Raw genomic sequence first — 15,046 nt, forward strand, 5'->3', positions numbered from 1 at the left:
AATGTAATAAAGTTTTAAGTGTGTGTATAAATGACACTCATTAATATTATTAACTCATTAATGCTTCTGATAGAAAAATCTATAGCTCCTATTCCAAACTAATTCATACACCTTTAAGTTCGCATTTCAAGGTTTTGATTGACACCAAAATAAAATAGCTAACTCTCAAATTATAAAAAGCAATTTAAATGTTGTAATAAGTAAATGTATTTGCAAGTCAATGCAAGGAGCATTTATATCTGTTATTAGTGATGTATATACAATTTAAAAAAGTCTTTAGAACACAATATTTTACCAAGGCTCACAAGGAAGCTGAAGATGCATATAAATGCAGCCTCTTCCTCTGATTATCCGGAGCATGTGCATTAGGTGCAGCCAACCAAGCAAACCAGAGGAAAACATTTCAGCTGTGTGAATTCCATCATGTAATCAATCCCAGAGTGAAACGTGAAATTCAAAATGTATCACAAAAAATGGACTCAGAATCTTAACTGATATCCACATAGAGCAAAAAATATTCAGTCTGATCCTGGGCTGTAGGCACAGCAGAATGTGGGGTGCAGTGGTGAGGTTGGGCCACATTTATGCCACCCTGCTACTGGGGCCATTCAGCTGCTGGGCAATCCGCTGCCATAAATTACATCACCCTTGGGGCTGGTCTACTTTATGCCATCTGCAATGGGTCATTCTGTCAACTGAGGAGCTCTAATCATGCTCCCTGCACTGGGGAAGGGATTACGATCCTGAAGGTTGCCAGCCCAGGTCTCACTCGCTTGCCTGCTGGAATACCACTTCCAGTGCAGTCAGACGTGGTGCTGGCCACATCACTCCTATGTGTGCCAATGGCCATGAAAACTGATGTGCCTTTGTCACATCAGCCTAATGATCCCTTGGCTTGGGGGGGGGGGAACCTAACCTTATATATATATATATATATATATATATATATATATATATATATATATATATATATATACACATATATATAAAGCCACTAGGCATTGTAGTTGCTTTGTGCTATAGGATTTGTGCAAAAGGCCACCGTACAGCTGAGACTCGGCCATTTTGAGACCAGTTTCTCTGTCTCGATTTTCTATTCACTCATTGCATGTTTACCAAGGAATCTGAAAGTACAAAATTAAAAAAAAAAAAAAAAGAAAGAAACAGCTAGAACTGGGTGAATAATAGGAAAAATAACTTATAATTTACTTGAGAAAATATTGCCATATTCATAGTACAAATGAGTTTCTAAATATATCCCACTTAACTATATAGCTGGGTGAATAATAAAGAAATGTATTGTCAAATAATGTACTCAAAATATTTGAAAATATGTTGAAAAAATTATTAGATGACTCTTATTCAACACCTTTAAATACAGAGGGACAGTTCAGATCTCAGTAACTCCAAGTCTACACTGATGTAACTTTATTGACTCCATCAGAGTTACTCCTAATTTTTACAAGTGTGACTAAGAGCAGAATCAGTCTCAAAGTATCCAACTTTTACTTCTACAGCATTTTACAGTCAGAATGACAATATTATGTGTCATGTAGGTTAGTGAATTGAAGGGCACATATACATGTGCTTCTTGGTCGTAGGATGTGACACCACTCTGCTACTGAAATGTACAGGCTAGGTGATCAGCCATATCCAAAATGTACCTGCCATTTCACTGACATGCATGTCTCATGTCACAAAATGCTGTAATCTATCTCACATTAGGGATAGGCATTTTCTGTTCCGTTGTATTTATTTAGTCATGGTGGTGTAAAGAACAAAACCTCACCCATTCGGGATATTCCAGAAATCTAATTTTTTTAAGTCATATATAGATACACACACACACACACCTGTTCATCTAAATACGTCAACTAAATCTATATTTCTCATTATATTCAAGCTGAGAGATGATTTCTACCTTTTGAAATTTCAGATTGCTCATCAGAAGGTAATGGGACAGATCTTTACCTGGCGTACACTGGCATAGTGCCATTGGCATTGACAGAGCTATGCTGATCTACTCCAGCTGACGATCTGCTCCCAAAGGTGTCAGTCTCCCCTTTAAATAACACAAACAATATTTGAACTAGATTATATTGGTAAAATGAAAATACTACATATTGGTTTATTATAATCCATATCTCGAGGAGCCCAGTGTTCTCCAGGGAGTGTAACAGATCCTGATTGCAATATTTTGAACTTGAGTGTCTAATTAAGCAGATAAATATGTAAAATCATACATAGCCCGATGGCTCTGAAATTACCAAATGGATTTGTATTCATACATAAGTGCAAGTTATTCTGTCTAAGACAATCAATAATGTAAACTCAGAGTTTTCTGTGTAAGGCCAACAGTTTTAAACATATATTATTATTTGATGCGCATCATCAGTGTGCTTGGAACTCTACTGTACATGCCCATAGTGGAAGATGGTGGTCCTTCTCTTAGGGGGTTACAGTCTAAAATGGATAAATAGCACAGTTCAGACTAGAGCTGAGTGAATAATTATCAAAGAATAATTTACCTTTTGAATTTAGCCTCTTCCTCTGCTCGGAGATAGTGTGACTTCTTTGAATGTTTTGTTGTACAAAGATACTCAAAAAGCTTTTTGTGTGAAAGTTCTTCACGCTAGAATGAATGTGAGAATGTGAAGTCATTATTTGAAGTTGCAATTGGTTGATTAAGTGGTGTGCAGTCTCCATGAGAGCTTGGAGTGTGTTTTTGTGGCTGGTCCCTCTGCAATTGGGGGCCTGCTGCCACCTAGCATTTTGCTGATTGGACTTGATAGGTCAAGATCTCCAATGATATGCACCCTGTGCAATTCCCCTTAAGTTAAAAGGAGCTCTGTGGAGTGTACATCAATGCAGAAACTGGCCCCATATTTCATCTTCATGGGTTATTTGAATGTTTTTCTTGGTTTTCTTGGTCTCTTTTTCATTAGCAATGAATGTTTGTGGCATTGTGAAAAGCTAGGTAACATCTCTAGCTGCATCCCATGTCAACAAAAGCTTTTAAAGGTTATTTCATGGGTACATCCTGCCTTTCCAAACATCAGTCTCTTCTGTATTTAATAGAAAGCATGATCTGTCCATTCACGCTGCTTTCCCCTCATCTTAGAATTACTGGCCATGTGTCTTATCACACTGACAGATCTGTGCCACTAAATACCAATTTTCTAATAGTTAAATGAAAGAGTCATGTCTTACGCAAGTGTTATCATATAAATTAGCTAAAATATCAGCTTCATGTGGGACATCTTTCTAATGGTGCCCCTACGGCCCTTATTGTTTTAGCTGTTTTACAGTTGAATGTTTCATGTTTTATGTAAGCTATATAAGCTAGGTAAAGATTAAGAAAGAAAGCTACCTGTTTATGACATACTATGATTAGACCAACTACAGTAACTGATTTACAGATATGGGTATCCCCTGGGGCAGGCTTTTAACCAGACGATCAACATACCTTGCCTTTTGTTTATTTATCTTGCTACTTAATACTTCTTACAGCTCCTTTGATATGGATGAATTTATTGCATAAAACACCCTCTGCACTAACCAATGTTCCATTGCATTGATAAAATTGCAGGAAGGATTAATTAAATGAAAAGAACTTAAGAAGAATTTTCTACTTTTGTTTACTTGTGACCCAGATATTTAGTATTTATCTTGTGCTGAGTCCTTACATGTGACAGGAAAGATTTTTACTTTGGCATGCAGGGAGTTCAGATGGTATAGAAGGTAACAATATTTCTTATTCACACAAAATCCAGTTCATTTATCATCAATATCCACAGGAAATAATAATCTCTTTATACATCACATTTCTCTGAGCTCCACAAGATTCTTGTTATGGTTTCTTTCCAGCTGCTTTTCTCATCCTCGTGAAAGAATTGCAGGTGAAGTGTTGCTGCTTACCCATCAGTAATTCTAACAATTATTGACTGAAACCTACTGGTAATTACAACTCTGACAGTTTTTGATAAGGATTTTATATAGTTCTGATGCTCTAAAATATTGTTTCATCCATGAAGGTCTTGAACTTTAAGTTGTGGGACTCCAACACAACCATATTTTCCAGATCCTTGAATAGAAAGAGGTTAATTATGTGGAACATCAAGTCTTTGCATTTATAGAATTGCAGCATAAGGCAGAGTACCAGTTCAACACCCTTGCTTTCTCTCACTCTGGAGCAATGTTATACTGTCAATCAAACTGCTGTTCAGAAGGCAAGCAATTTGGGAAAGAAATATATCTGGCACTTTATGGCTTTCCCCATTTTATCAAAAGGCTTTCTGAAAAAGTATTTTTGCAATACATTAAAGCGATTAAAGCACAAATGGGCCAAAATCTGAGGAGACATTTCTAAAATAATTGTAATTATTAGTCTGTCTTGCACTACAGATTTTAGACTAGAGTATGCCTCAAGAAGTTACTCATTTCTAGCTTCCATATTTTGTAAGAAACACTGTTCATCTGTCTTTAAATACTATTTCCTGATATTTGTTGTAAGTCTCTCCATTCCGTGTACCCAGTATACAACTGCGGGAAAGCTGAATTTTACCATCTGTGAAAGTAGGTATGCTATTAAGGCCCTGACCCTGCTAATGATCAAAGTGGAGTCTGAGTCTGCACATGGGTGCTGCAGTTCTCCCGCTCACGTGAAGTTTCCAGGTTAGGGCTGAAATCTCGAAAGACTTACAGGCAGTCATATGACTTTATGATGAAGTGAAACTATGGCTGTTGTGCACTTTACTCATCGTATGAGAGAGAACAAGAAAAACCACTGAAGAACAAGTCAGCAAACCTCTGAAGAACAAGTGCAATGCAGAAAAGAAGAATAAGTAAAGAGAGGAAAGGAATCCCTGGCTCTGCTTGCAGGGCAGCAGGGGCTATAGTCATTTTAGCACAACAGGGCAGACAATAATTATATCAGAGTTGTGAAGTGTAATACCGTAGAGCAGAGATTCTCCAAATGACTAGCGACCCATGGGGATCTGGAAGGTCACATGATACTGGCGCCTTCTCCTTGCTTCCAACTGTAGAATTACATGAAAAGCGGCTAAAATAGATTAATTAATATCTTAATACTGGTTTTGCACATAAGCAATTGTTGTAATTGGCACAAGGACGTCATGCTATCAGATATTGGTTGAGAAGTGGTCCTTGAGGCCCATGCTATGGAAAATATGAGGTCCACACTAGTACCTTTAAACCCCTGATATAGAGGGTCCATGCTTTAAACTCCAATTCAAAATAACAGGAATATCATTGCCTTTCTAAACCTGGGAATTCTTCTCATTTTTGTCAGGGTGTCCAGTGGTTCATTTTGGTTACATATTTGGCTTTGACTTTAATTTTCCTCTTGTCAGCCTTTGTAAATCAATGCGACCTAATTGGTGCTCAGCACTTTTGAAAAGCAGGTGCCTAAATATGGCATATAATATGGCCTAAATATGGATTTAGGATCCTAAATTTAGATTCCTGTTATAGAAATTTTGCCCTGAAGCTATAGCAAATTCCTTGAAGACCCTAGGGAAAAATCAACACTGCTATTAGCGGGTACTTTTTCCAACCGGAGAAATTATTATTTAATCCAAAAAAGATGTTGTTTTATGAGATGGGGCATCAGATATACTCCAATTCTGTAAAAAATGTTACCGATAATTTAAGAACTTAAAAAACAAAACAAAAACCAGTATTTTGAACTCCAGAGGTCATCAATAAATGTTAGACACCAATAAATGGAAAGCAGACCCAGCAACATAGATGGTACAGTGGAAAAAATTAAATTGTGTTGAATGGGAGCAGGACAGGGACCCTATTATATAAAGCTTATGCATCATTCTCAAACATGATTTTAGCATGCCAGCAAAGAAATAAGAACAAAAAGATCAAAAGACTGTGTGGAAATTGTTTGAAAGTAGCAGAGTCCAATCTTAGTTTGCCTTGGGACAAAAATTATGAAATGGTCCTGCCCTTTTGAAGTGAATGAATCATTATGCCATTGATCGATGTTGGAGTAAGATTGGCCCTGATAAAAGAATCAGAATCAAACTGTTTCAAAATACCTTACAGTACCTAGAAGAAATGACAAATGGAGATTGCAAGAAAGATGGAGAAAGGGACAGGCAAAGAGAGATTAACAAAAGACAGGTGTTTTCCTGCTGATTGGTAGAACATGTAAAGTGTGATGAGCTGGCGAATGTCAGATTTTAAAGAAAAATTGGTGACACTTAAGGTCAAGGACAGTTACTCCAAAATGCATGAGCCCTGGAGGATGCACAGAAGGGATTGTTTAAAGCAACAAATACTGGGCCTACAACTGGGCCACGCTGGAGTGAACAGCAAAGCCACCACAGCAAGGCAGCAGAGGCCTTTGACAAGTTCTGGGAAAACAAAACAAAACAAAACAAAAGGGTGACACAAAGGGTAAAGGATGCTTGGACACCTGTTATGACAGCAGTGACTAAACACACAATGACCAGATCAGGGTGGTTAATTCAAAAATCTGCCTTCTTAACAATGTGTATGTGAACTCAGCAGGGACATGAAATGGTTTTGTTTTGTTTTACTGACAATGTGTTCTTGGCATCATGTCTCTGCCTGGGGATTCAAAGCAAATTCTTATGTAACACTGGATATAGTAAATGGCAGGGAGGAGCGTGAAGAGAGAAATGCATGTATCTCAATTTCTAGTTAAGAAGCACAATTAAGTTATGTTTTCAATGATCGATTTCCATTTCTAATACACTGGTAGCAGAAATGTCTATCCTAAACTCCGGACGTCCCTTATAAAGTTCAAAGTGCACAGTAACCAATTAATCGGATTAAGCCATTTATATCCAGGTCCCGCTGCAGATTCAGTGCCAATACTTTTACTTTGCTATCTCACCCAATTTGTACCCAGTCCCATCCTCCAAGTTAAAGGATCACATTTGGGATCTCCAGCTCAAGTGCCTTTTGCTGACCACAAGCGCAGTTGTATGGCACGAGGAGAGAGGCAGTCTCTTAGGTAACCCAGACCCATACTAGTTATGGTATTAAAGGTCAGTACCAACGCCTTGAATTTACCTAGAAACCTGTAGGTGACCAGTGTGGAAGAAGCTGCTTCCCATGTAGTGCTCTACTGAACAAGCAGGCCACCACATTCTGGGTTAGCTTCAGTTTCTGAACAGTCTCCAGTAGAACGTATTGCAGTAGTCTGACACTGAGGCGAGAAAGGCACGGGTACGTGTAGCGTAATTCACATCTGAAACCAGAGATTTATGCCACACGCCTTACTAAGTGTTGATGGAGAAATGCACTCTTCAATACAACCACACTCTGAGCACCCAGGAGTAGCCATGGGTCCAATACAACCCCTGTGGATATGAACCGGATTGACAAATAGTGGTATGATATGCAAGAAAAACCCTTTGTTGCTGTATTTTGAAAGAAAAGCTGTGTGGAGGAACTTAGAATGCTAAGGCAGCATTTGCTGGGTTAAGAGTACCCAGTGGGGGCAGCCAAGCAGCACAAAATATATTTAGAGGTAGCAGAAGCTGAGCCTCAGTGGCAGCATATTGTGCTTGCAGATCATCCTGTACAAGGAATAAATTACAGTTGAGTTTGTCAACTAATTTGGTGGAAGTATGAATTCTTTATCTATTAATCAACGTAGAGAGGCATTGAAGCAGCGATAAACCATTCGTCTCACTTTAGTTTCTTGTTTCAATTTAATTAGAGATGGCCTGAATTGATTGGAAAAATGTGAGGTATCTCTGAATTATAGAGGTATCAAATGGAGTCTCACTGGCTTTATGAGATCCTAGGAATAGCAGGTCAAGTAGACTGGACTCTTTTCCAAAACTAATACCCATAGAAACCTCCAAGGCCATAGAGATTGTTAAGACAGCAACTTTCTAATGTCTTTTAAAAATGTCAATTTGCTGTGGAATGTAGAATGCATAAATATGGCCCTCTTCTAATGCTCCATTCTTGTGGCAAGCATGCCCATGTTATGTCACCACATACGTGGGTTGAGTTGGAATGGATGTACGGTAAGTATTATACACCAAACCCTCCTCCTAAAGTAACTTCTCAGAGCTAGTTCTTCAAAGCAGGGATGACCGTTGTGACCTCCAAACAAGCACAAAAGACCTTCATGCCTCTAGAAGCTTCTGATTTGGTTTAACGGGTGAGCAAAGGTTTCAGGTAGGGAGAGATAAAAGGTCTAGCATTTGTGTTTGGCTTGGACAATCATCCCAAACTTCAGATGCTTACCAAAACTATTTGAACCTCTATGTCCTGAGTAGGAAGGTTGAAAATCAAGTACTTTTTGGGTTCCAGGTGGAAGTACTATGTGGACAGCTTTTCTTGTGGCATTTTACCAGCTCGGATTCCATTCCCAGCCTGGATACAAGTGGGGAACATATGTATCCAGACATTTCAGAAACTTATAAGAGGGTTGATTTGATTTTAGTTTGCATCTAAAAATGAGGAGGTGGTTTGAGATTGGAATTGAAGGTATGTGTTGTACAGGGCAAGATTTTGAACCCCTCAGTCACACTGAAGTCAGTGTGATTAACAGTCCACCAAGGTATGTAAAGTGTTCTGACTCTGGTCCTTAATCTGAACTGGTTCACTCCTCTGTCGCTACATCTTTTTTTCTCTTTAAACAATTTCTCCGCCTCTAGTAGGTATTTGTGCAAGTGCTGGAGGACAATTAATGTCTCTGGGAAACTGAATTTCCTCACTTTTTAGCATTATCTTAACTCTCTGTCCCCTGAAATCAATGGTGCAACTATCATTGATTTCCCATTTTTAAAGATCTCATGCTAAACTCTTTATATTTTATTTCTATTAAGCAGAATTTTGCAGGGGTTATAAATATGGTATAATATTTGTACACAGATACCGTACACCATATTTGGTGACTTATACAAAGCCTCAGTGGGTCACTTTGCTCACTTATTTTTAATGGAAGAAATTATTAATATTTTAAAGAATAAAAATGATAAATATTAGCTGCTTTCCTCACTGTAGCTAGGTGTCCTTCCAATCAGACTTCAAGAGATCATATACTGAAACTGGTATACAATGCCACCGGCATATTATGGATAAATGTGTTTCTCTTATGCATTCCATCAAGATGATTATTTAATTGCTAATACCCCATTTTTTTTATTTGCACATACAGATTTCAAGTCTGTGCATTTATAGATTTTGACACTGTGTTGATATATCCTACTTTTCAGATGTCTGGCTCTGAGATTTGTGAAATTATTAAAAAAAACAAACAAGAGTTTTGGTGGTGTCCATCCTAGCTCTCAGTGGACAGCTGCCAAAACCATTATACCATTTGGTACCACTTGGCAGTGTCTGTAGAAAGGCGTGGATTTGAGATGCAAAGAATCAAAACACCCCTTTCACCTCAAAAGCCGTTCTGTCCATGGCCATGCTAAAGCATATAGGTGAGGCAGGGAAACTTGCATTGCTACTGCCTTTGCTGTTCCAGATCTGTAGATGAGTAGAGGACTTCCAGTTTCAGGATAATCAATATGGCATCCTTCACCAGCCTTAAAGCTTTCTGCAAAGCTCATCTTTCCATACAGACTTTCAGAATAGTGGTGGATTGATGGAGGAAGGCCCCAGTGGGTTTGTGGGGTGGTCGCTGGGATGAGTCAAGTTGGTTGTGACAGGTTTGTGAGGCCAGTAATTCATAATATGGTATTTTAAAATGCAGTTTTAAAATGATTTACTAGGTGTTTCTACAATGCACGCACTGTAACAGTCAAATAACATTCACATTCTATTTTATGGTCTAAATATTGATGGCTCTTGTGCGGGCATCATGGGGGTATACGGGTGGGAAGAGCCCAGCAAGGAGAGCCCAGACCCATGTTTATGCAGTCATGCCAGGGCCTCCCACAATAGCAGTGTCTCTTTTTTGTGGGGAGCACATGCACACATTGCTCCTACTTCTTCACACTGCCAGGCAAATTGTGCCAAAGCGACTGTGTGGCGGTAGGACTCTGGGCCTCTATACTAGCCTGTAGAGAGGGCCAGTGCACTATGGAGAGTTGTGCCAGTTCGATGGATGATGCAGTTTGTGCACTAAGCAGCCTCGGGAGAGAATGCACTTGCTTGCAGTACAATCTCTCCTAGTGCCCTCTTGGGGTGGCATAGCTCCATGCTGCTCCTTATGCAGGGCTGTGGAATAAATGCCATGATCTAGCCCAAAGTAATATGAAAACTTCTACTGAAACATCTGACAGCACAATGAAGGTGTCTTAGTCACCTTTGTCCGGCTTGTCCTCGTCCGTCTGTCCACAAATGCAAGTCGACGCCACACCATTCTGTTTTGTTTTCAGCACGTCCTTTCCATTTCTGGCCAAAGAGTTTTGTCATGGGATCGGCCCAGCACGTTGTCGGTCTACCCAGTGGTCGCTTGTGGTCTCTCGGGATCCAGTCACTGATGCGGGTTGGCTACCTATTGTCTTGCCTGTGAACTATATGACCCATGAATCTTCACTTTGCGTCATACATGGCCTGCACTACATCGGTCACCTCTGTATGTCTTCTGATCTCCTCATTGAGTATATGATCATGGAGGAATATTTTACACAAAATCCTATCTCCCTACCTCAGTGTTGGTGTGGGGATGAACGAGGTTTGACAGCAAATTACCTCGGAGCGTATGCTCTGGCAGGTCTTACCAAGCCGAGAAGGTGTTGAGCTAGCGTCTAGGGTCGTAGGGAGTCTGAATGTACCTCTGTTACTCCAGGGCAACCCAGCCAAAGTGGAGGGGGTACTGCAGCTACAGGGCACAAGGGACGGCATCCTGAATGCACTGCTGCAAAATTCTTCTGCCAAATAAACCATACAAAGCAGAATAAACCAGGAAACTGAGCACAGAATCATGAGTCAGCATGACCAATGCTCACACCCCGGGGTAGCACAGGACAAAAACCAGAAAGTGACTAGAAGAACAGCCCACTATTTATTGCAAGTCACAATACAAGAACACTATCATCTGATCCATACATCGATACTTATACGGAAGTCATAAAATCAATAAAAGCAGACATCATCGGGATATGAGAAAGAAGAACGAAAGACCTCATTGCACAATGGAAAAGTGGAGAGCAAATTTTCATAGGAAGATCATTTGACAATAGGGCAAGAACTGGAAGCACTGGATTCATTGTCTTAGTAGCAAATTAAAAAAAATTCTAACCAATTCTGCCAGATACAGGCTATGACCAGAAAATATGATGACAAATTGTGTAGCCCAGATCAGATTTTCTTTTGGCTAATTCTTTGCTCCTGTTGTCACATAAAATGTCATTAGAAGTTGCATCATTCAGGCATTTTAATGTGTTCCTATCAATTGCATGATGCATTTTAGTAGGAATATTTTCACTGCAGCAAATACCATAAACAGTTTCCACACTACAGTATGTTATACTGACACCAGAATTGGTTCTTCTGATGCTTCATTTCTTTTATGCTGAAAATTCAGGACCAATTCAGCTTGGTTTTATGCATCATTAGAGATTTACAATTACTTTGCTATAGTTTCTTTCTGCAAGCCTATCTCTCATGGTTAATGCTATGGATGTCCTGTTGTGTAGAGGCTGGTGTTAGCTACCTTATAGCAATAAAGTGTTTGCGAAGGATTTAGAATTATGAGTGGCAAAATTCCCCATGCAGTGGCTGTAATACTGTTATCCCTTGCTGAGCTTGGGTTGAAATATTTCTTCATCTGTTCAAATTAGGAAAAATGCTGCTTTTTAAAGAGGTTTCAAGGCATTTCCATATCATTTTTGTTGAATTACTGCAAGCAGAGATGAGAAAATTATGAAAAATTCCATTTGGGTTTCATGATATTTAAAATACAATGATGTTGTATTAGAATATGATAAACAGGAAGGCTGCCTCACTTTTTGACCTGACCGATTTTAAAGCAGGTAATTATTTAGGACTTAATATTTTTTTAATTTTTACTTATGTTGCTAAGTTGCATTGATTTCATAGTGTTTGGCATGTGTATAATAAGTGGTGAACCCTGTACATACTATAATTCACACAACTCATGATCTATGTTAGTACTACACTGCATGGAAACAAACATGGATTAGAGAGAGGAATATGGGATTGATGTAAGGCCCATTAAAATCAATGGAAAGACTTCAATTATTTTCAGTAGCCCTTAGATCGCGACCTAAATGAGCAAATTACAATTATGGAGTTTTCTATTAACATACCTGTGTTATACATTAATTTAGTACCCTTTTGTATGCTTAGTTAGATTAACAGGTTGCCAGGAGCATCACCAGCAGTGTTTCCCAAGGCTTCAGTACAAGGATTATGTAGTCAATCCACACATGGCTTAAACTGTAGAAAAAATGGACATAGTTATCAGAGAAGCTTTGACAACAAGGACAGATACACTATCTGGGATATTCCCTCAGAGATTCTTCTTCCATCTAATGAATGTACTCAGGTCAACAGTATGGGCCACCAGACCTGGATGAAATTTGTAAAGCTTTTGAGGAAAATGTACACACCTCAGCCCTATGCAAGTCTTAAATAGACCATGTCATAAAAAAACCTGTTGATCTTGAATGACGTTAGAAAAAAGACATACTGAAAGTATTGGAGGGCAGTGTTTTGGAAGAGTGTGGAAGGTTGTATGGAGTTTTTAAATCCACTGTTATAACATAGTAATCTTTCTCCTTTTACACAGAATAACTTGGATCCCAGTGAGAATGAACAGACCTGATTTACAAGATTCTGATACCTGCTAGTCATGTAAGTGTGTCAAAAGGACACTCTTATCTGTTCTTTTTGAGTATCCTTTAATTAAACCATTTTGGAACATGGCTGAAAAAAAGACATCATGCTATCTGATTAAGTAACTCCAGTGATAAGCTGCCAGAAGCTGAAGAACCAGTTCCTTCAGTCGCTCCGAGCCTTCGGCGGCACTTCGGCGGCATGTCCTTCAGTCACTCCGGGTCTTCGGCAGCATACAAAAGGGTACTCCGAAGGCTCAGAGTGAGTGAAGGACCCGCTGCCTAAGTGCCGCAGAAGGCTCAGAGTGTCGCCGGGTGAGTAAAAATTCACAGGAGAGCCTCCCCAGCCGAGAGCTCAGGCAGGACGGACAGGACGGTCCCACGGGCCACATGTGGCCTGCAGGCCAGTGTTTGCCCACCCCTTTAACAACCGGTTCTAAACCGGCTTCTAAATTTAACAACCTGTTCACGTGAACTGGTGTGAACCGGCTCCAGCTCACCACTGCTTATTTGACTATAATGTACAAGTATATTTCATAGAATATTCACAAATATACATGCCACACTCCCACTGAGTTCAATGCTTGGATGGTTTGTAGGGTCTGGTTCTTAATGAAATAAATGCTATTTCCTTCCTGAACTTTTATTTCTAGCTTTGCATAGTCGTTGCATTTGCTGTTACCTTACACAATTATATAATTTATGACCTATTTTTTTTGTTTGCTTGTCTCTTTTCCCCACGATGTTAAAATACTCACTGACAATTTGGGTTCCTTTGTGTAGAGGTGCAGAATCAGCCAGCAGAGAAAATGTGCCTGTTCATCTATAAACTACCCATCAGTGAGTAGATACAGGCATTACATATTAGGAAAACAGATAAGATTATAGTGGAAAGTCTTTTATAAGCAGTGTTTTCAGCAAAGTGTGTCTCCAAAAGGCATCAATTCCCATGAAGATGTTAATGTCTTTGAATAGGCAATTCCAGGGTTGTTACAATACCCTTGGATTTACCACTTCTGAGGAGGACGGTTTTTCTGTCAGCATTATCGTAACCAGAGACTATGATTTCACCATCATTTCCAAGTCTGCTTTGTTCATGGCCTAGCAGGTAATACACCAATTGGTAATCGTTTTGGTAATACACAAATTGCCCTAATACTATGAAAAACATTGTTCATGTGATAACATTTGACTTCCCAACTGCTGGATTAAATTGAGACCTGAAATAAACAGGTGCAAGTCCCATGAAAGTCTCTGGGGCAAATGCACTCCCAAAGCTTCAGAGGTGGGGTCATTGTGTGGATCTTCTAGGGGGAAGGGCTGGAGCCCCTTGAAGTGAAGCTTACTTCACTTCCCTCTTGAGAGCCCGCTTCTCATAGTTTGGGGGAGGGTAGCTGGCAGAAGTTCTGATGAAGCCCATTGGCTTCTGTGCACCAATGGGGAGGGCATAATAGACCTTATTCTGAGTTCTATAACCATAGAACTCAGAATGGACCAGCAGCTCCCACCCATGCAATTAGTGTAGTTGGATCTGTTGCAGGCATAGTGCTAATTACCTTTTGGGGACTGGGAAGAAATTTTTCCCTCCCTGTAAGGTGGGTTTTTTTTTGCCTACCCCACAGGACAGAGACATGGGGGTTCAACAGGAGGTTACATCCAAGTTGTCTCACCTTGGCAGTGCAGGTACTGTACAGGTGCAATATAGTGCAGGCAATTGTTCAATAATGGTCCATTCCCTGATAAACCAGACTAGGAAGTGAATTTAGGGGAAGCTGGGGAAAGAGGTTGGGGGCTTTTAATGTCTCTAGCCCTTTAATCATCATACTTTGGGTGGTGGGGTCCCAACAATATTCTGGCCACAGGTGTGGAAGAGGTAGTGGGCTGACGGCAGCCATCCATCAGGCAGAGTGTATTATTGAAAGAAGAAAGAGTGACCCATATCATACAAGTTATTGCCGGATAGTTCACAATAGAGTTAAATTAATAAGATTGTGGCCAGTTAAACCACATCCCTTGTGTCATCTTTCTTCCTGCATGTCCAGGACAATTCAGCAGTGGGATAAATAGTGCCATAAGTGACGGTTAGTGTATCAGTTTACCCCATCTTGTTTTGACCAGCTTTCCATCAAATGTAATGCATCAGTGATCACAGAAGTCCATTTTGAGAGCACTTTATTTTGCTGGGTGAGGTAGAAACAGCTTACAATTGATTATTATGTTAAATACTTTGTTCTAGCAACAGAGAATTATGAGGACCTATAAAGTGC

The 15,046-nt window shown here is 39.7% G+C and overlaps 1 long non-coding RNA gene across 12 annotated transcripts in view; it reads left to right on the forward strand.

The window, feature by feature from the left end:
* The window catches only part of LOC144930839 (uncharacterized), a 356,516-nt gene that overhangs the window by 97,191 nt on the left and 244,279 nt on the right, over positions 1-15,046 (forward strand). For all 12 annotated transcript variants that reach the window (XR_013636263.1, XR_013636271.1, XR_013636266.1 and 9 more), the window contains one exon: positions 12,734-12,798. This is a non-coding gene — a long non-coding RNA (uncharacterized LOC144930839). The remainder of the gene's footprint in view (positions 1-12,733; positions 12,799-15,046) is intronic.

Source organism: Lepidochelys kempii, chromosome 9, assembly GCF_965140285.1.
Source record: "Lepidochelys kempii isolate rLepKem1 chromosome 9, rLepKem1.hap1, whole genome shotgun sequence".
NCBI lineage: Eukaryota > Metazoa > Chordata > Testudines > Cheloniidae > Lepidochelys > Lepidochelys kempii.